The sequence below is a fragment of the Argopecten irradians genome, chromosome 11 (assembly GCF_041381155.1).
Source record: "Argopecten irradians isolate NY chromosome 11, Ai_NY, whole genome shotgun sequence".
NCBI classification, from domain to species: Eukaryota; Metazoa; Mollusca; class Bivalvia; order Pectinida; family Pectinidae; genus Argopecten; species Argopecten irradians.
In genome coordinates, this window is record NC_091144.1 from 29,561,722 (window position 1) to 29,582,712 (window position 20,991).

The window sequence follows — 20,991 nt, forward strand, 5'->3', positions numbered from 1 at the left end:
TACTTTATCGATTAGGGCTTTTTTGGTTTCTCAGAGTTGCATCCATTATGTCTTTAGAAGTCGAAAGTTTATATCAAAAGTTTAAAGTATTTTTCATAAAATCATTGAACCTAACACAACAATGTACTCTTGAAGTATTCTGACATTATGGATTTTTGGTGAGATCAGTAAACATGGAACAAGTGATATGAATTACCATATTCAACATTGTCGTCATTTTTACAACCCTAACATGTTATTTAAGGAATAACTTAAATATTTGTTTATGTTATGGCGATATAACACAAAAATCTGAGTGTACTCTAAATAAATAATTTAATTTACTAAAAATAATCTACTCCATGTTCTAAATTCATATTGAAATTCTTTTTTCTATGAAATCATAACGCCGTTATATCAGCCAATCAGAAGCGGCATTACAAACGGCAACGCCATTATTTCCTTTATGGATTGATAAGGTAATTTTTAAGCCAATGGAAATGCTCGTTGCAAGCAAAATTGAATTGTCAATACATAATTGGTTTTTAAGTAACTTTTGTTTAACTTAGTAAGACCTAATCCATTGCCATAACGAATCAACATGATACTCTACTCGTTAAATCTATAGCATAGCTAATAGTAATCATTACTGTTATCGGTCAACGGGACATGCATTTAGAAAACGAATGCATGCACATTCACGCAGAAGATAAGTAATTATAGTAAACAAGGCACATTAATGCGCATGAACTGCTTTACACCCAATTTGTAAACTAATAGATCACTACAGAAAATTATTCTTTTACTTAAATGTTATTATCTTATATATTATGAGAAACAAAGGGTTATTAGAATAGTACACAAATCATTCATACCATAGGCAGTGAGAGATGTACTCTAAAATAGTTCGTACCAACATTACAAGAATGATGTTTACATACATTTGTACAAGAAAGATAACTCCTGTATACTTATGAGTAAATGCTCACAACTTATATAATATTTTTTCAATAGCAGTGAACTCTTTTTTTTAAAGTAGGCCTATGTAATTACGATAGACCTTCGTCACGGTATAATTTCATAATCCTATCAAGTAGCAATGAACTTTTCTCAAAATCCAGATTCATAATATAAATCTGGTTATGACGCACATGTATGTATACAGACCTTCGAGCAAAGTATTTGTGCCAAGTAGGGCAAAGTAAAACTGCCAAAAACTGCTTTAATTTCATTCTACTTAAAAGACTAACTTCTTATAAGACTAATGATTTACGAAATGAGTGTAACGATGTTTATTTTGAACAAGATCAACTCGAACTTTGTGCACTATGTCCCGTGTATAGTACAAACGGATGTGTCAGAAATTGATAATTTCTCAAGAGCATAAATTAAAGATAAGTCCAATACGCCCGATTCCATAAGGGACGACACCTTTTGGTATGTTTCCATGGTGACCGATTATCTTGTGTCGTTACCGCAGAGAGCGATTCTTGTAAAACTGTTGCCATGACGACTCATCATTATCATTGTGTTTGTATTAGTTCCCTAGTGACGACTCCTTCAATTAGAATTCACAGCCGTTGTTCCCCAGAAAGTTGAATATTATAATTGCATATTTCAGCAGAATCTTTTCAGAAAAGACAGTTGCATATGTATTATTATAATTATGTACCAAGGTATTTTTAACATGAACCTTCTTAGAAACAAATTCATGACATACATTTAGTGACAAAGGTATTCTATATTTCTATACGTCAAACTAAATCTGAAATCGACCTTCCGTATACATACTTTTAAATTACACATTCAATATTTAATAAAGAATATAACTACTTCAGTTTTATAACTTCGTTCTTATCCACAATATAATGCTGGGATTTATGCCACTAGAAATGCATTTAAGATGAAGCACTTAGGCCTGAACGCAATTCTTCACATGAGAACTTTAGACTCGACCTAATATTATTTAGACCGAGTATCTATGATACTTGAAGTCGACGGACGTGCTCCTAATTTCTGTTTACAATAACAGTTTGGTTTTTGGTAGGTCAGTTTGATTAGAATCACGTGGTTTCAAAGGCGACTCGCCGTGTGAAAGTAAACATGGGTATATGAGGTGTATTATATATAGTTTACCGGGTTATTGAGATTTAGGTAGTTTACTTATAATATTGTGTATTGGCAGTGCTTTGTGTATTGACTTAATCATTATTCGGGATTTTAAGTTCATGCTGAGTCCGTATGGGGCAAAGTTGATCTCGAAATATTACTTATATGTAAACTTTCTCTGAGTAAGATATCTAGCATTATAATATTATATGTACTGATAGCCTTCTGAGGTCGAATTTGAAATTACAGATTGAAATACTTGTTTTATTATTATTATTATTATTTTAGTTATTGTATTTCAAATAAATAGTTATTTTGATGAGAGCATATTTCCTATACATATTTTTGTAATTGATAATTGTGATGTTTATGCCGTAGGATCTCCAAATTCTCATCTTCCCTAATACAATTTTTGTTTATTTATGATTCATTTACACATTAATTTATTTTTATTTTCTATTTTGATGTGATATTATTTTTTTTTTATTTCTAATATTTCTTATGGGTATAATACTTACATTATTGTTTTAAGTACATGCACTTCAACTCATAAAGTTCATATTTATCGACCGAATTCGTTAGTAGCTATACTACGTAACCAAATACATGTACTGTAAAAGTAAAAAAAAATACTTTCTTCTAAACATAAACAGATGTATGACCATTCAGCATCAGATGGATTTTCAACATTTTGTTTATAGAACTCTTTATGGATTTGAAGACAACAGTCTTTGTTGCTAAGATGTCAGTGTTCGATAACACGGTTGTTAAGGATAAACCATCGATTTCATGGCCAGGACTTTTTTTCCAATACGTACCAGAGCTTCTGTTTGGCGACGTCAGCCCTGCTCGAGTTTCTGCGGTGGTAAATTGAATTGTAAATGCATAACACTTCTACAGTGAAACCTGTCTTAAAGACCACCTGCTTATTGAGACCGTTTTAGGCTCCCGAATGGCTATTTATCACCCGTGTATAATGACCACTTGGCTATAGATACCAACACTCCCTTGTCCATAGGATAGTCTCTATAGACAAGTTTGACTATAAATATAAATTTAACTAGAGGTGTCATTATCCAGGAAGCTTAATTAAATCCAGGAAGCTTAATTAAGACCAAATCGTAATGAAAAGCAATTCAAAGTATTTGTACGAAACGGAACCTGAATATGATACTCATATATATTTTTTCTATTTATAGGGGCAGGATTGATCTACCATAAAAAGCAATTTTCAAGCCGGCATTTTGGCAAACATGACGATACGACTTATATGTGTGGTTTTGATTAACCCAGAAAACCATGGAATCAGACTTTCTATTAATCTTGCCGCTCACAATTGACTTTTCTCTCTGGGAAAGTCTGGGAAGTCAGCTACATCAAGTTTGATTAACCCGAGAGATATCGAGTTACCGAACGTAAAGGATTCCAACTTGTCGGATGTCATATGTTAATAACTCTGCCTATCTTTGACGCCGGGATGTGTGGAGAATAGACACTGTATTATAAATCTCTTTATGATATGCTCTTCAATTAGAGTCTGTATGAGCATTGTCCTCTTACATCGTAGCTTGAACTGACCAACGGTCATCATGGCTATAATCTCTATAGCAACATAATCCAAATCAAAACTGATATAAAATATTCAACGTTTAGTGATTTAAGCATTGTCATAAACACTAAAACTGATTTCTCGAATATTCTATTTACTTATTCAAAGCAGTCAAGTGGCTTTATTATGGTATGAAAACATGAGTACTTTGAGTACTTAACGGGGAGTTTTAATACATACTCGAGATAAAGCTATGTATTGTTATCAATACAATCACTACAGTCGGATCGAGTCGAGCCGGCTAGGTCTCTCCACGAACATTTAAACATTGACGAAAGGACGTCATTGTGGATAAGATCCTAAACAAATAGCTATTATTCCCACCAAAAATCACAAACATATATTACCGTTTTGAAAATAGAATATACACAATAGCTGAATAATTAAATTATTACAGATATTATGTTCGTAAATTCAAGTAACGAAAGATTTGACCTTCATTTTAGATATTATCTCCAAATTAAAGGTCCTTGATATCAATATTCGCCAAACCGAACACCATAGTTATGAATATCAGCATCATATTATATATGTATTGATATTTTACCGGATTTTTTTTTAAAATTTGACTGCAGTAGATGTCCCGTTGTTGTCAAATTACAAAAGCACAGTTTGCATTTCTAAGTGAAAAACATTGAATATTGAATATAATGACAATTTGGAAGGTTTTTGAAATCGTTAGATGATAAAATTGCGTATGTCATTTCCCATGACTGCTAAGGTCTTCAATATATCACAGAATGTTAATTAATACGATTGCTCATGTAACATCTACTGTATAACGTTAAAATTTCGCGTAGGATTTATTTTTGCTATATTCACGCTTTCACTGAAATTCCGATAACTCTAAAGGCCAGCGAAATATTCGGAAAATCCTTTACTTACTAACAACATTAGTATTAATTAGATTAATTTAGGAATTGCATGGATCAGTTAACCACGATATATTTTCTATAAAGGAAACCGCGCGAAAGTATGACCCTAAAAAGAGCTATATAGAAACGGACATTTACAAGTGTTGTTTCCCCCTGTTTTCGTCTTTCCGTTTCCACTGTATCTGATACCCTTATTCCATTATTGAGCCTCTGGAAGGTAAGATTTACAATTTTTATTAGGAGCTTTACTTTATTTAGCGATAAAGAACACATTCGCCCCTACAACTAGACAGGCAATGACAGGGGTTTCTCCTGTGTGTCAGATAGTGAAAGTATATACTGTACTAGGTCAGGAGGGTTTATATGATTAGTGACCTCGGCAAAATGAATTTCAATTAGTTTGTGGTATCACCGCATAAGAGCTTTAGGGGAGTTTAAACACTTATCCCAGTCAATCTTACTACGTTTTACACGATAGAGTTATGAATTTTATTTTATCAGCACCTTACTTTCACACAAGAAAACAGTATTACTGTAAACAATTGTATTTCGCGACGTTTAAATTTCGCGATTTTCATTTCAAAACAAGTTCGCGAAGATTAAAATTCGCGGATTTAATAATTGAATGATAATTCTTATCAATATATATGATGTAGATATTAATTCGCGGAAATAAACCTTCGCGAATTTACTTCGATTGCGAAATTCGCGAAAACAAATCAAACGCGAATGAAAGTTGGTTTACAGTAGATGAATCAATTTTAAATCACCGTTCGCATTTTGTTTCAATTTAAATATGTTTTAATCTTAAAAAAATTACATGTGAACGAAAAATATGAATTTTTTCGAGTCATTTTTATAGGGTGTCATGAATAAAAGTTTTCATGCGATATTGTTTAGTTTCAGTGACTGAAAAGGATTTGGAGAAGAGTCGACCGCAAACTTACTTCCAGCGCCAAAATAAAAAGAGAAAAACAACAAAGGATATTATAGTCTATACTCCAAGGTCAAGTTTGTTTAACAAAAGTGGTGATTTAAAAGATCATGTTTAGTGAATAAAAAAATAAAAATCATTAACTGTTGTATATTTGCTATTAAAGCTGGAATCTTGTTTGTTGAAAAACAAACAAATCGTTTTTTATTTGGATATTTCTGAATTCTCTATTCCCTTTATGAAATCTTTAAAAACCTAAAGTCTTGTTAGTTGTAAAATAAACAAATCTTTTTCTATTATGATATTTCTGAATTGTCTGGTCCCTTTATAACTACCCGTGATAAAACGTGTCAGGCCTACCTGTTTATCTGCAGGGCCGGGTAGATAGACTGTATTGTTCATGGCTTACCTGTGTGTCGGGTAGAGGACTGTATTTGTCGAAGATATGTATTTGGTAGAGAGGGTTGTTTACTTTCGCTTCAAGTTATAGCTAATAACAAACGGTGCGATAAAGGCTGACATGGATATCCAATTTATCGGATGCAAACATCCAGCAAAATCAACCGATCCTAAACTCCACCTTACCATTATATATATCTATATATCTGTCTGTTGTCTCGTATCGTTAAGATGATTTATTAGTTTCTATATTTTCATTAACTGGTTTAAATCAAAATTGATTTTGGTTGTGTTTTTTTTTTATTTTCTCTTTATAACGATGGCATGTGTTCTTGTTTATTTAGTATAGTCATGTGCGCTTTTTATTGTCCTGTTTATAAATGCAGCAAAAATATATGATATATGACATGTGTATATGTATTCGTATAATAATTGTACATATACATAATTCTTCGTTTATAAATCTTCGGATATAAATACTGTTTGACAGGATTTCTTGTTTACATTTGTAACACTAATGAAGATATTTACTCTAAATCTTAGTCAACAAATACAGACGCGTAACGGACGCCGACAAAAATCAATATTGAAATATATCTGGTCAATTTCAAGCTGCTGAAACACAAATTGCATTATCTTTGAAACCATGGAAACCGTCGTTATGTATTATCTCTTTCTGTAAAAAGAATTGACAGTTTAAGATGTTTTTCAAATGTTTCGAAATGTTACGACATCTGTGTTTCCGGGTAACCGACGTCTGTGTTGACGATTAGTTAGCACCGTGAAGTGGGTCTTTGTTGTCTCTTTGTCAACACAGTGTGCTTTGAGCCTTCTGCCTCTGTTTGTTCCATTATGATCTTCACAAGTGTCATGCATTGGTCGATGATGCAAGCGCCCAAAGGATCGATGCTGCAATCCATTGCGCTGAACCGTTTGATTTTTTCTCTGTTTACAGTTTAATGCCCAAGTCTTGCTACACAATGTATTTATTGACAATAACAGTGGTGCTCTGATAAGCATGTATTTGTGCTATATGTCATAATATGTTTAATAAGTTTTACTCGCATTCTGAGGTAAAAAAAAAAAATCTGATTAATATAGCCCACCAGCATTTATGGAATAGATATTCTTGAACTATTCCTAAGCTCTGGACTACTTTTGAAAAGCAAAAATTGATAGTTCTGGATAAAACAAGATTTAAAAAGGAAATTTAAAAAATATATCGTAGAATCAATCTTAGTATAATCTGTCAGCCAACTGGAAAGAAGGCATTCTGTAACGTGGAATTATTCATGGACTGGACATTGTCGCTTATTTTCGCTTATTTGGCTCTCATTAAAGTTTTCATAAAGCATATTACAGAGTTATCTGCTCTTTCGGATAGGTATTGATTTTGAAATCATGTGCTTGCGAGCATAACGTCATACTTTTCGGAGAAAACCTTAATTGCGCCCACAAAATAATGACGTTACAATGACTACCTACGCGCAAGGGAGCTAACTCTGTAATATGCAAAGAGAGAATATGTGCGGTAATGTTCATACAACGAATCAAAAATAGTTTTTCATATGTCATTTACCACCAAATGTTACCAAAATATTGATACTTACCTTGCACAGGTTTACACAGACAAATAAGAGCTCAAAATAAAATGTTGAGAGTACTGCCTCAAATCATTACATTAACATCTAAAGAGCAGTGAATTGATATTAGTATAGATGGCCAGACTATGAAGCCAAGTTGTGGTCGACAATTTCATTTCACATTTATAAAGTGCCTACTGAGGATTTTTTTTCCATCTAAATCTATCCAAAGCATAAACGAAGAATTAAAATAATCATTATGCATGTTTATATGTGCCTTTAAATGATTTTCACAGTCTTATTCATCAAAACGTATGTTTGTATTAGATTACCTAAGAAAACACATTATATTTTAATAACATGCAGCTCTAATGAGCAGATAATTGATAGTTATTAGCGTCACCTATGAAAGTATACATAGAATTTGAATCTAAAAGCAAGTAAAGAATTTGAAGTGGGGACGATGCAAAATGCTGAACCAATATCGTATTTATGAATTTCATAGGAAAAAAAAATTAAAGTAACATTATTATATTTAGTGTTAATGGAAAACTATAACCATCCATGGTTTATAATATAAACACCACATTATATATGTGTATGTGTTTATAGACAGTCTCTGGGATTAAAGAATTGATTTTATTTCTCTCCTGCAGATGAAAAACTAGTTTCTCATATCTTTATTACCAGAGGGCCTTGCGGTTATATGGTATCATGGTAAGCAAGCCAGACATTCTGCCGCTCAGCTTCATGTATCATTGTCACAGATATAATGTCCAAAGATTCCTCCCTCGACAAGAAATCTCAAAACAAACCAGTGCAAGCGAGATGTTCAATAAACGGGATATTGGATTGGTAAAAACTGGATACATAGATGTGATAAAATATCACAAGACAAGCCATTGTGCGATAAATTTCATTTATGAATATGACTTATTTGAGTTTCCAGGATATCTTATTATTGTGATTTATGTATCTTAGCCTTTCTTCGATTTTTCTGCCAGGACAGCTATTGTTTGACAACAGTAAACATGCGTTGTTCTGTGAAGCCTGTCTTTGTTTGACAACTTTGTTTAAATACCAACACAAACACTATCACAAAAGGAATTAGTTAATGGGCGGATGTAATCAATGGATTTTCTAATCTAATAAAGACTACCCATTGGTATGTTTAAACGAAATCAAAACATCAGTTTTTTATTTTCATAAACCATGTATTAGGATAGCTCCAATGTCGGTACTAACGATAGGATTTTTAACTATTGCAATGAGACTATACACACATATAGCGAAGTCTCCCAAAACACAAATTCACCTCACACATATAACACAATGAGAGAGCGCCCTTAAATGGCTTTCATACTACATTGAGCATAACAGCCAACCAACACATAACGTCACTTATGACGTCACTCGACAATGGAGCTGAATGGATCTCTGGGACGACTATGCTTTATCACCATTCTCGATATTCCAGGGGTTATTACCACTGTCTTAATATCCACCCCTGGGCTATGTCATAGTAAAACTGAAGGAAATATAAGACAGCTGAATATTGTCGTTTAATGTATATCAAAAGAATCGATTAACGGTACACTGTGGTTGACTGCCTGGCGTCGTTCTGCCTGTGATTGAACAGGGTTTTTTCAGTTGCCTTTAGTTTTATTATGAGATAGGCCAGGGCTGAATATGACGTCAGTGATAGTAATCTCTGGGGCATCGAGGATGCTAAATGACTTGATTAGTGCAATTTTCATTTCTTATTCGTTTTCTGTAAAACAAATGATAATGTGTACTCAAATCAGTAAGTAGATGCAGCATTAAGTTTCTACGAATCTTATAAAACTTTGTTAGTAGTATTACCAGAAGTTATTTTATCTTGATTTGAATATTTTCGTTAAACCGTGATTAGCCATTTGACCAACTGGGCCACCCAGGTGTCCACGAACATCATATGTTATTCCGCATCGTAATTAGATTATGGGGAGACTTTAATAATTATTTTGCATGGACATATATGAATACATAACCTCCTAATTAGTACCTTATAAAGGTTTTATAGAGTTCATACAGCAAGCTGCTATAATTTCCATGAAGTCTCCAGTAACAATCACATGTCTTTCTTCTATTGTTACATTCATGTCGACCATTAGCGGGATACAGATGAATCGATCCTACATTTAATAAGAAGGCACGGATGTAACCAGAACTGTTCGAGTGTCCTCTACCCTCATCATTTGTTGTCTCGTCATGCTAATAAGTGGACTTATTGGTACAAACTGCCGTACTTATTACGCGCGTTCTCCCCATCACGATTCCATTTGATACGGACAATGGGTCTGTAAGCAAATGACAACTACTATTCGTATCCAATTACTGTCCCCGATAATGAGAGACTAATGATTCAACATATAGAATTACAGGAGAAACTAATCCATAAAATCAATTGAAACTATTTTAAAACAAACGCGAGTCTGCTAGGCAGTCCACGAGTATATCTACTGAACTAGTGTATATAAACCAACATGAAGTATAAAAACTCGCTTCACATACCATTTTTTCCGATTTGTGAGTTGCCATGTCTTTCAAGTTACTTTTTCTGGTTGATTCCACGGTTCAAACGACAAAGATGTTAATTTTTATTCACTAGTTTAACTAACTCACCCCTTGAAGACTCATTTAGGCTGATCTTAATCAAGGATTTGACCAGTCTATAATGAAATTGCAGGGGAGTATGAGTATAACTAGCTTTTTGCCAATTTTCAAATCATACAGGACAGGCAAATATTCTCTTCCCTTGACTCCACATTTTTGCAAGTTCATTATGCGTTTATAAGTATTGATGATGTTTGCAAACATTTGATAAATATTAGTACTATTGTTATAACGTCTAAGGGCATGACCTCGTTAACACCATCCAGGTAACAGTTGTCCCCGGTTCATAGCTTTACAGATGCATGTGTAGCAAATCAAGCAATCATATGCTATTTTATATTGTCTACAAACATAGCTTTGTTTGTATATCAGGGCCCGTGTGTATGTGTTCAAAGATTATTAAGCTTAATCAGAGTTAAACGACAAATTTCAATCCAAGATAAATTAACTTCTCGAAAAACTTACTTGACAACATCCATGAAGAATTCAAATCTTTACTTTCTGGATCAGTTTAGAGAAGATGTTTTCATAGTTAATGAAGCAAATGAGTAATGCACCTTTTGTACACCTGATGATGATAGCAAAAGTGTCGTTTTCCATTTTTCAAATCTCATGGTTATTTATCAATTGATTATAATAACTCTTATTATTGTATATTACTCTATCATTATCGAACAAGTCTCTGTTATAGACCTAGTACAAAAGTGTCCGATTAACGTGACACTGATGTTGAGTGTCTGTTATATAATCCATATTGTATGTAAAAGTGTTAACCTCTTAAAGCACACGAGTGAAATACGAACCGAGTGAAATACGAACTAGAAATATCCTGTTCATTTATCAGCTTACAAAGGTTCGTATGTCCAAATCACTGATATGAACAGAATTTGCAGTGATCTTATTTTTTTGCGATTTTTGCACGAACGGGTTTACGATCAAATACAATTGCGCAGAAAACCATTTATCAATATAACAACTTTTGCGAACACAATATTTATTGTCCTATTAACTCGAGGAAAACAAATTATACGCTAAAATTTTATTGAACCATAGGAAGCACCTCTTATTGTACAGTATCCTTATAAACCAGCATCATTTCTGCCATCCTGCCTTGTAGGCAATAAAACGTCACACGTCATGTAGTCATGACAACATGACAATATTGACATATTGACCGACTTGATTCGGTTCCACAAAATGTATTCCCAATGCGTGCCTGTAGACTATAAACATATGCACAACCTTTCGAGACATTACCATCAATACACATTTATCGTAATTATGCCAAGGTATTAACGTAACGGGACTCTCTATCCAAATGAATGAAATCTCTAATTTCTATTTCTAAGCGCTTAATCAATAGAGCTTTGCTCCTGAACGTAGGTTTTGTGAAAGATTAAACTAGTTGACACGGAATAAAACAATTAACACGCATTAGCTTCACAAATAACATTTTTAAAGATCTGTAACACCTTTGTGCGATTTGCACCGCTGCACTTGCGCATTTGTTTACATCAATTGACAATAATGACGTCATTTTGCACATTAGTTACGTCAATGCTTACGTTGTAAACAAAATATAACATGGGATGAGAAATATCAAAGCATTATATTAATTACTAAAACCAAGACTTATAAAATCGGCATCATGATTCCTTTATTTTCTACAGTATATGTGTATTAATAATTAATTATCAATTTTCACTCGTTCTTATACCTAATGTGTTTCATTATAACATGACTTTTTTTAAACCTTAAAAAGTTAATTCATGTGGATGAATACAGGACATCGTAATATAAGCTATGCCTTTTGCGTAGACTTGGTTCAAAAGTTGTGGAATTTTTTCATATAGGCCTTTTTTCACAGTTTTTTAGAGAACGAACGCTAAAGCAATGGATGAGATCCATTTGTGCTCTAATTAGAATCCAACTGTTACCTTGACCGACATTAAACAATGCAACTTTAATTACAGTAGAAACACTTTATAGTGTGTCTTAGTAGAAGTATGGCAATGATGTGTAATAATCCCATCGTTTCTATTTATAGATAAGATATTTCTATTGGAATTAACATATTAACCGTGTAATTATAATGATACTCAGTATCAAGGTTATGCGTCCATGGTTACCATGTTACATCCGAATCATTGTATACTGTTAATACAGTAACTAGGTAATGCTTCATTTCGCAATAGATTTGAGTATAAGTATGTACTGTAATGATATCTCTTCAGTATGAAATAGTAAAAAAATGTTGTATACTAAAGTACCGTTAAACAATAAGTTGCCTTTACATAAGTTAAATGATTAATGCACAAACGACTTTGTCAGTTATCGTGTATAGTTTAACAGCTACCGAATATCTATACAGTATCTAAATCTTTACAGCTAGTTTCAAATTAAAGTTAATAATAAAAATTAAAATAAAAGTGAAAATCAGTGCAAAATGAAAAAAAATATATATAGCATACATGAATGTGTAGAGCTACCTATAAGAAGCCGAGGAGAACACAACATGTAATACCGTTATGAGTAGACGTCTATTACTATATTACACTCTATTACTATATTACAGAGTGTAATATAGTTTCAGTTTAACATTATATAAATAATATATAATAATATAGGAATGAAAATGTCTGTGTTGAAGACTATAGTGACATTTTGTCTTCAACAATTCGAATGTGTACAGAATGTATCGTAGTTCGTACAAAAATGATATTTTGGGTTTACTCTTACTGTATTTGAAATAGCGGTAGCTGAAAATATTTTATATTGGGATCCCCTAATCTCTTGTGATGCTATCGCGTGATTGTGAACGATTTGGAAGAAGACTTTTTAGGGTAAGATATTTACCGTAAGGTTTAATGAAAAAAATATACATTGTATTTTCATATAGTATTACAGGTTCATGAAGTCGGAGATTGTATCGCCTCGACTCTGTCACGACCAATAATGGAAATACATAATCATTAATGACATGCAGATTAATTACGTTTGCAACACGGAAGGCATGTTCCTTGATCAGCTGTTCTGAGAAGGATGCGCGATTATCATGAATAACATTTAATCTCGTCATCGGCAGGATGATCTGCGTTTACGCTGACGAAATAGCCACCTGGGACAAAAAAATCGATAATTCGCTTACATGTATATATAAATATGGTCTACACAGGTAAGCGGACATCAGATTATCGACACACAGCGGCGAGCCGGAGACGGATTACGTATGCGCACAGCAACACGGCCGAACCATCACTGACTTTTCATCTGTTGATATGCAGACGTGTGTGTTTTCTTGTATACCACAGAGAAAAATAATCAACGGATGTGAAGAACATACTGTTTAATGCTAACAAGGAAACTGGTATTTGTTAATAACGCAAGGCGGTTATAGCAGGCTTGGAAACGAAAGGTCATAGATTTCTGTTGATTGTATATTACAGAATAGTTATTTATCATATAAAGCTTGTGTGTGTTTACCGTTGTGTGAATGAGCTTAGAGGACCAAGACGTCATTATAAGACCAAAGGATTAATACAAGCTGCATCAGTGTCAGTTCTTGTTTGTGAAATAAGTCCAACGTAACAAGGACATCACAGTATTGATCAGCACTATTGGATTCCAATAGTCTGTCGCTCCACAGATAAGCGCTATGCCATCAGCTTCTCCTTCTCGTGGAGATTCCGGCCAGGAGAAAATATGACGTGATGATCTTTAGCTGCATCTTCTCACATTCAAGGTAAGAATATATCGCAATTTACTTGGAACATCAACGATACCAAGGAATTAATCCTACCGTTGTTCTCGTTCACTGGGAATAGAAAGTTGGGTGGCTGCAGCAGTTATGGCTGTTAATCGTTATACGTGTTTTTTTCCGGTCAAATTCAAAGCTTGTTGCTGGAAATAATTTGTAGTTATTCATCATTATCTTTCAATGAAAGTATTGTCAAACAGAGCTTTGTGAAGCAGACAATATATATACATAATAACTACCCAAAGATTTAGATATATAATTGAAGTACCTTGATTTGTAGAAATTGTGTAAATGTTAATCGCAGTAAGTGGATAACGAGTTTTAGTGAAATAATATTCCCATATTTGTTTATTTGTCGTCTTAATCGTTGTGTATTTTATTCGTCTGATTCTTTATACATGTAGCCGGAGTTTAAAGGTAAATAGAGTAAGCCATTCAGGTGTTAAGTATGTCCTCACCAGTTGCATGGCTAATCGGCTTATTGTGATATAATGGTACTTAAATACATTACCCGGTGATTACTCTACAGAAAATATAACATCATTTGTATTATGATGTATCGATAGCCACATAGAATGACTTGATGATACCATTATATGTTTATAGAAAGCATTCATCTATCATTTGAAATCTTTGGTAGCAAAATCATTTGAACTCTTTGGTAGCTGAATATTTAATATGTGTTCGAGGTGTGATCATGCACTATAACATAACACTGTGTTATAAGAGATGTTTGTGTCTACACCGAATCATCTGTCTCTTAAAATGAGTCGTTTTTATTTTTTGTTTATTAATATGTTCAATTAAGAGAGACAGATGAGCATATCAATAAATAAAACGTAAAATTGGCCCTATTTATGAGACAGATGAGTAGGCCTATCATATTCCAACCTTGGAAACCGCCATGTTTATACGTTTATCAGACTGCAACCGAGCGTAGTTTGAATACGTGGGTAAACGATGATGGCATATGTCTTATATTTGTTTTTATTTCTGAGAAGATACATACTACATAACACCTAACTATCCAAATATTCTTCATACCGACGCATTTTACATTGAATTCATAAGTGTTATATTGAATTGACTATTTATATTTAATCATATCTTGGCATCCTAGCTGTTTCGTAAACGGTTCTATATTACGTCACAAAATTTACAGAACGGCCATAAGATTAAATGTTTAATCAGATTGGTTTAGATTAAGGTAAAGGGATAAAGGGATAATCAGCGATAACAAATTACAAGGTGAAATGTCTACCGCAAAACGAATAATATTCATATGTTTTAGTTTAAGGTCTCACTCACGACATCTTTCTTACAATGTCTTTTCGTTGTTTGCTGTCGTTGTCATAGTTACATCATCCCATCCTCTCAATCCACATCCTCGATATACCAGGGGTTACTGTCATTGTCGTTATATCCACTCATGGACTATTGTCATATCATAGACCAAAAAAGACTGCCTTTGAAGATTACAGAGAAAGACGTCCAACTTCAATATCGTACAATCTACGTCATACGATTCTTCTGATATACATCAAAGGACAACTGTTGTCTCACACATAACCTTCAGATTTTTACTATGAAATAGTATAGGGGTGTATATAAAGACGGTGGGAGTAACATATGCAGGCTGATCTAGCTGTAAATATTAGCTTCCAGTTGGATATGGTCTTCATCTTCCGTTGAAGTGTGAGAGCTCTAAAAATATAGTGCTCTTGACCTTAGCTTCACCTTCCGAGTCCTAGATTAAACATGTAGCATTATCGTTTTCGGGTTGTTGTTTTTTCTATTTTGGCGTAACACAGTTTGACAAAGTAATTAAACCAACTTCTCATTCTGGTGTTCAAATGAAGACAAGCTAACGCTAATTGTGAAACAAAAGTGTTGAAGTGATAGTCAATACATTAAATTCAAAGTGTGAAAATTGATTTTAAACTTTCAAATTCCAAAAGGTGTTCTCGATCTGCTAACAGCTTTAGTAAGTCATCCACAAACTTTGTTAGTGTTGTGAACGTACTTATTTAAACGCAGTCACATGAATAAAAGCAATCCGGCGGTTCAATACAGGAATCATCCTTTTACAAATCTAGAAGTGTACAAGAATTCGCGCTTCAAAAACACCACAAAAAGCGTTAAAATTCAACTAACGCTAAAATAAGTATATTTACAGTATATCAGAAGAACTGTGATGTTGACGGTACGGTATTGTTTATTCTCTCTGGGCAAAAGTTCCACTATTGCAAGGGCAAATCGCAATCTCCCAAAATGCACACATTCCACATACGCAACACATCGCACAACGGACTCGTGGCCTTAGGTAATATTTTAATGTTTCGCGATAAAGAATCAGACCAATCTTAAATGCAATAAAATCACCCGTGTGATGTTTTAACATCAAAGTGAAATCTTGCTGTAAGTTGCCGTGATGGCAGTAGAACTATCAATGGATCATGTGTTTCACACATGGAAATCAATTTGCTGTTTTACAGTATTAAGTGCATGTATAATAATGATTGAGCAGATACGCCAGCGTTGCAGGACGATTTATAGATTATCTTAATTACTGTCAGTAATTTGTGACAAAATCATCCTCTTTTAAAGAAGGTTTGGATCATGTCATCTTAGCATGCAAATTATGAAGAAAAGTGCATTGAAATATCAATTGTTTTTCTTTGGCAATGATGAACGCTAGTGATTGCGTCGTTTAATCGATTGTGTTATAGTCCTATACATATCCGTGTTTCTAATGTTTTAATTGTTGAAATGGAAAACTTCTAAGCAAAATGACATTTAGAAAGGGGTTACTGCTATTACCAGCTAGTATATCGGTTATCTTCTAACTGTAGAGAATTTGTTCATGGCATTCTGTTCCTTCGCGATTTTATCTCAGTATTCACCGTTGGGAATAATATTGGACATAACCTGTAAACAGCGTAGTAGCAGACCGATATGTATCCTCTTTAGGGATATGGAATACAGACAAAGTAACGATTTCAATTTACGACAAAAAGGGTTATCTATGTTTGAACGTTTACCAATAAAATTCCTAATTTTGATCGCACAAAATTTAAGTAAAACGATGTTTATACTTGATATGTTTTGTCGCGGATTCAAACATATGTTGAAATAAGAACTATAAAGATAACCAGGTCACGAATTACTGACACCATTTTCCTACCAACGATATATCCATCCGCTAAAATACACTGTATGAATTGCATATAATAATGTATTTCTGAATCGTGACTTTGAAATTACCCATATAAATTCTTTGGTATACAGATATACGAATCGTCGCCTTGGTCAATGTTGACCTTTGCGTTCAGACCACTGACACTCAGGGATATTCAATGTACTATATTTATATCAATATCATATAATATTTTAAAGTAAATATTTGGTGGCCGGATTACAAATCTAAATCAACAAGTGCCAGTTGTCTAAGTATAAATGATTACGTTGATCACATAATGTCCAGGAATTAGGACCGATGAGGGACGAACATTGCATAGCATTATTGTAACATAACGGTTCGATTAATGAAATATATTGCTATCACAGCTGACATATTCAGGCTAATAAGTTCAACAAATTGGATTTATGTTATAATGTGAATTCTTCGTGAATCAGTACATTAATATTGTAAAACCAATCAGATTCCCAAAAACTTCAAAATCATGCTGAAAGGAGAAATGGGGTATTTGAGTTAGAAAGTATGTTAGTTCAAATGTGTCATTTTAGTTTTGATTTGAATGAGTTATCTTCTGCACGATGACATCAAAGTAACAAGAACATTTTAGCCTTGTGAGCAAATCATTTTAATGAAATTATGATTTCCAAATATGAATATTGAAGTGTATCACCGTTGTGAGAAGATAGTGTGCAAATTTCATGACTCGATATTCCTAATTTAGCCGACGGGTAGATGTACACAGATTGATGTCATTAATCGACCAACTCTGGCTCTGACGCACTGTCTATCCAATACATCAATTGACCGTCTGCGTTAACTAGGAATACTTAACTACTTAATGAAGAAAATACCACTAAAGATGGTATTTTTCTTGATAATTTTACTAGTGTCATTGATTACTTATAGGATTATGTGTTGGTATAATTCTTGTTATATAAATGACCTTGGTTTAAGTTCTTATCAAAATGCCTTAAAGATATTCCTGTATAGCACTTTGGTATCAGAAACTGAGAATTTCCTGTATGAATAGATAATTGTGTATTCGACTGTCTTTTTTTTAAAATACGACCCACTAAATCTCTTTAAAATCATCTTCAATGTAATCAAGGCTGACCAATCCTTGACCGTGTGCTGGGTTATATATAGATTTTTAAATAATGGATTTCAATTCTTTAAACAATAAGCATTACATTGCAAGATATTTGGCCATCTTCAGGCTTGTTTGCTGAAGGCCTCGATCTATAGCTTGTCTGGGAATTATAGATCTCGCCCCATTGTTAACATCTACTGGTTGCTAATGCTAACGGTTGTCAATGTTTCCTGGAAAATGCCTATTAGACAAATCATGAGAAGAAGTGCATCTGTTTGCACCAAAATAACTAATGGTCACGCGTTGTGCCGTGTGAGACAACAGCGTGGTAATTATATATTCAGCATAAATGTGGCTAATTATGTTTGGTCCAATTAGCAACATCAAAAAAATACATTGTACACACTTTTTGTAATTTTGTATTCCAAAATATTTATTACCATACTTAATTAACTTAATACATGTATGATCATAATAAAATCAGCAAGTTACTTTTGGTTTAATGAGGTTAACATACAATATGAATTAGTTTAACTTAATTAGTTTATTCCAGGCACAATGCGTGTCTCTATATTCAGATCGTAGTCCATATACTCATTCATTCATATGACGTAATAAAGGTTTTCTTGTGACGTTACACCGGCGTTGTTTTGAATTTCATTTCTTCGCTTTCCCGAAATTTGTCCAAACGTTTTTCAAAAGTTAAGTCCCTGTGATACGGATGGATCAAAGCCTCCTCTTATAATTTAAAAAAAATTCCATCAAATGTCCTCTATTGCACCTACATGTATATGCTAAGGACGGGAGCTTAAAGCATCTCAATCTCTCTTCGTATGAGTAATTCTTCAATCCAGGCAGTAATTTGGTAGCCCGCCTTTGAACGCTTTCTAAAAGTTCAATATCTTGTTGCTTATATGGTTTCCATATGCACACTCCATATTCTAAGTGGGGTCAAACTAAGGCTTTATACAGTAGACAAAATGAGTATTCAGGCAAGTGTGTGTATGTTCTTGTGATGGCTCGAAGTATTCGGTTCGCTTAGTTCACAACGGCTTGCATATAAGTTTTAAAGCTTAATTAATTATCGGTAATTATTCCAAGGTCTTTCTCATCTGTTTTTTCGGTCAGATTTAATGGTGTTCTATGACCATCCATATTTATATATAACATGATATTTTACTTGGTTTTTATTATATAGGAGGTCAAGTAACGCTTTTATTGAATAGCAAATGTAAATTGTTCTAAATCCTCTTTATTTGGTCTAGAAGCAGTTTAAGTGGGTGGTGAACTGAAATCTAATCAAACAAAAGTGACATGGTCACGGTGTCATTTTACGTACGTATATATATACGTAAATACAAAATTTAAATAAAAAGTGTGTCTTCTCTTACGTCCGAGTTCGATCCCCGTCAAGCCATACAAAGTTCATCCTAACTCTATTATGTTAAGCCCTATTTGTTTTAACGTCCATCCCAAAAGACAGGTTAAGACGGGTGTCTAACGCAGTAACACTTAATGGACAGGTATGTATTTTGTAATGCGTACACGAGTGGCTTCTATTGACCTAGTCCTATGGTAATCACTCGGTGATTGAGATCTATGTCAACAGGCCACATGTTTATAACCATCTACATAAAAACCATAAATAGGTTTCACACCCCATAGAAAGGGGCTACCAGAAATTGAAGCGAGGGGCGATTTACGTTGTATTACAATAGCCGAGGCAATATGCCAAGTCAGGACAAACATTGATCTTATCTATATGAATAATTCCCCTCCTTAATTTATGATTTCCCATATCTAGACGGTTCAAATATAGGATCCCTGACCAATGTCGTCCTAGCGATGACCTATGGGAATATGGTCCCGCGAAGTCACGCAACAACTTGATGAATTTCCGGTAAGTTAGAAACTCGTAAATTATGTCGGGGAAATGCGCAATGGTCTATTGTCCGACATGTAATCTATTGATTCCCATTTTCTGACCATGGGTTATTTGAATCTTATCAACAAGTGATCAACTTTCCTCGTGTAATATTTACCGGGAGCTATAACTGGTGTTTCTAATCGTAATATATCGAATCGTAATCTAGCGGTTAAATTATTTTATTTTTATTAATATTAACAAATTATCTTCATCCCTTTTGTTTTGAGGGTATAATACACTATTGAATATTTTCAACTTAACGTAACAATATATCAATACTTTATTTGATAATTAGTTACGGATCAAATTAATGACTAGTCTATACGTATGTGTAGATAGTACATCTAGATTGTTATGCGAAAGAGAAGTTAAAAAGAAGATGGGAGCTAAATCTGCATTTAAGTATTTTTGGATGTCTTATTTTGGTATTCGTTACAATTCTATAAAAATATCGAAAGTTGTTTTCTTGGAAGAAATTTGGACGAAGCAACGAGCGATTACACAATGTCCACGGGGAGATATTCTGTATTTGCATATTACAGTGTTATCTGCCCTTTGTGGTAGGTTTTAATAGTGACGATATGTGTTTCAGAGCATAACGTCATTTTGAGAAAATGACGTGAATTCCGCTCACAAAATAATGACGTCACAACGGATATCTATCCACAAGGGAGCTAACTCCGTAATAGGCAAAGACGAAATATTATTATGATGAATTATGCAAGCAAATAGGAACAGGAACCAAAAGATTCCAAAACATTTCAAGTGTACTCGACATCCACTCCCATAAATCCCACGCGTGAAGAAGCTATTCTAACATGTCTGTTTGAAATGTCAATCTTCTAAATCCAATTCGATCCAAAAAGAAAGAAACA

General features: G+C 33.6%; 1 protein-coding gene across 1 annotated transcript in view; it reads left to right on the forward strand.

Moving 5' to 3' along the window:
• Positions 1-13,595: 13,595 nt before the first annotated feature.
• Positions 13,596-20,991, forward strand: part of LOC138335251 (cGMP-specific 3',5'-cyclic phosphodiesterase-like) — a 52,903-nt gene continuing 45,507 nt past the window's right edge. The window contains exon 1 of the mRNA XM_069284246.1: positions 13,596-13,885. The gene's annotated coding sequence lies outside the window, so the exon portion shown is untranslated. The remainder of the gene's footprint in view (positions 13,886-20,991) is intronic.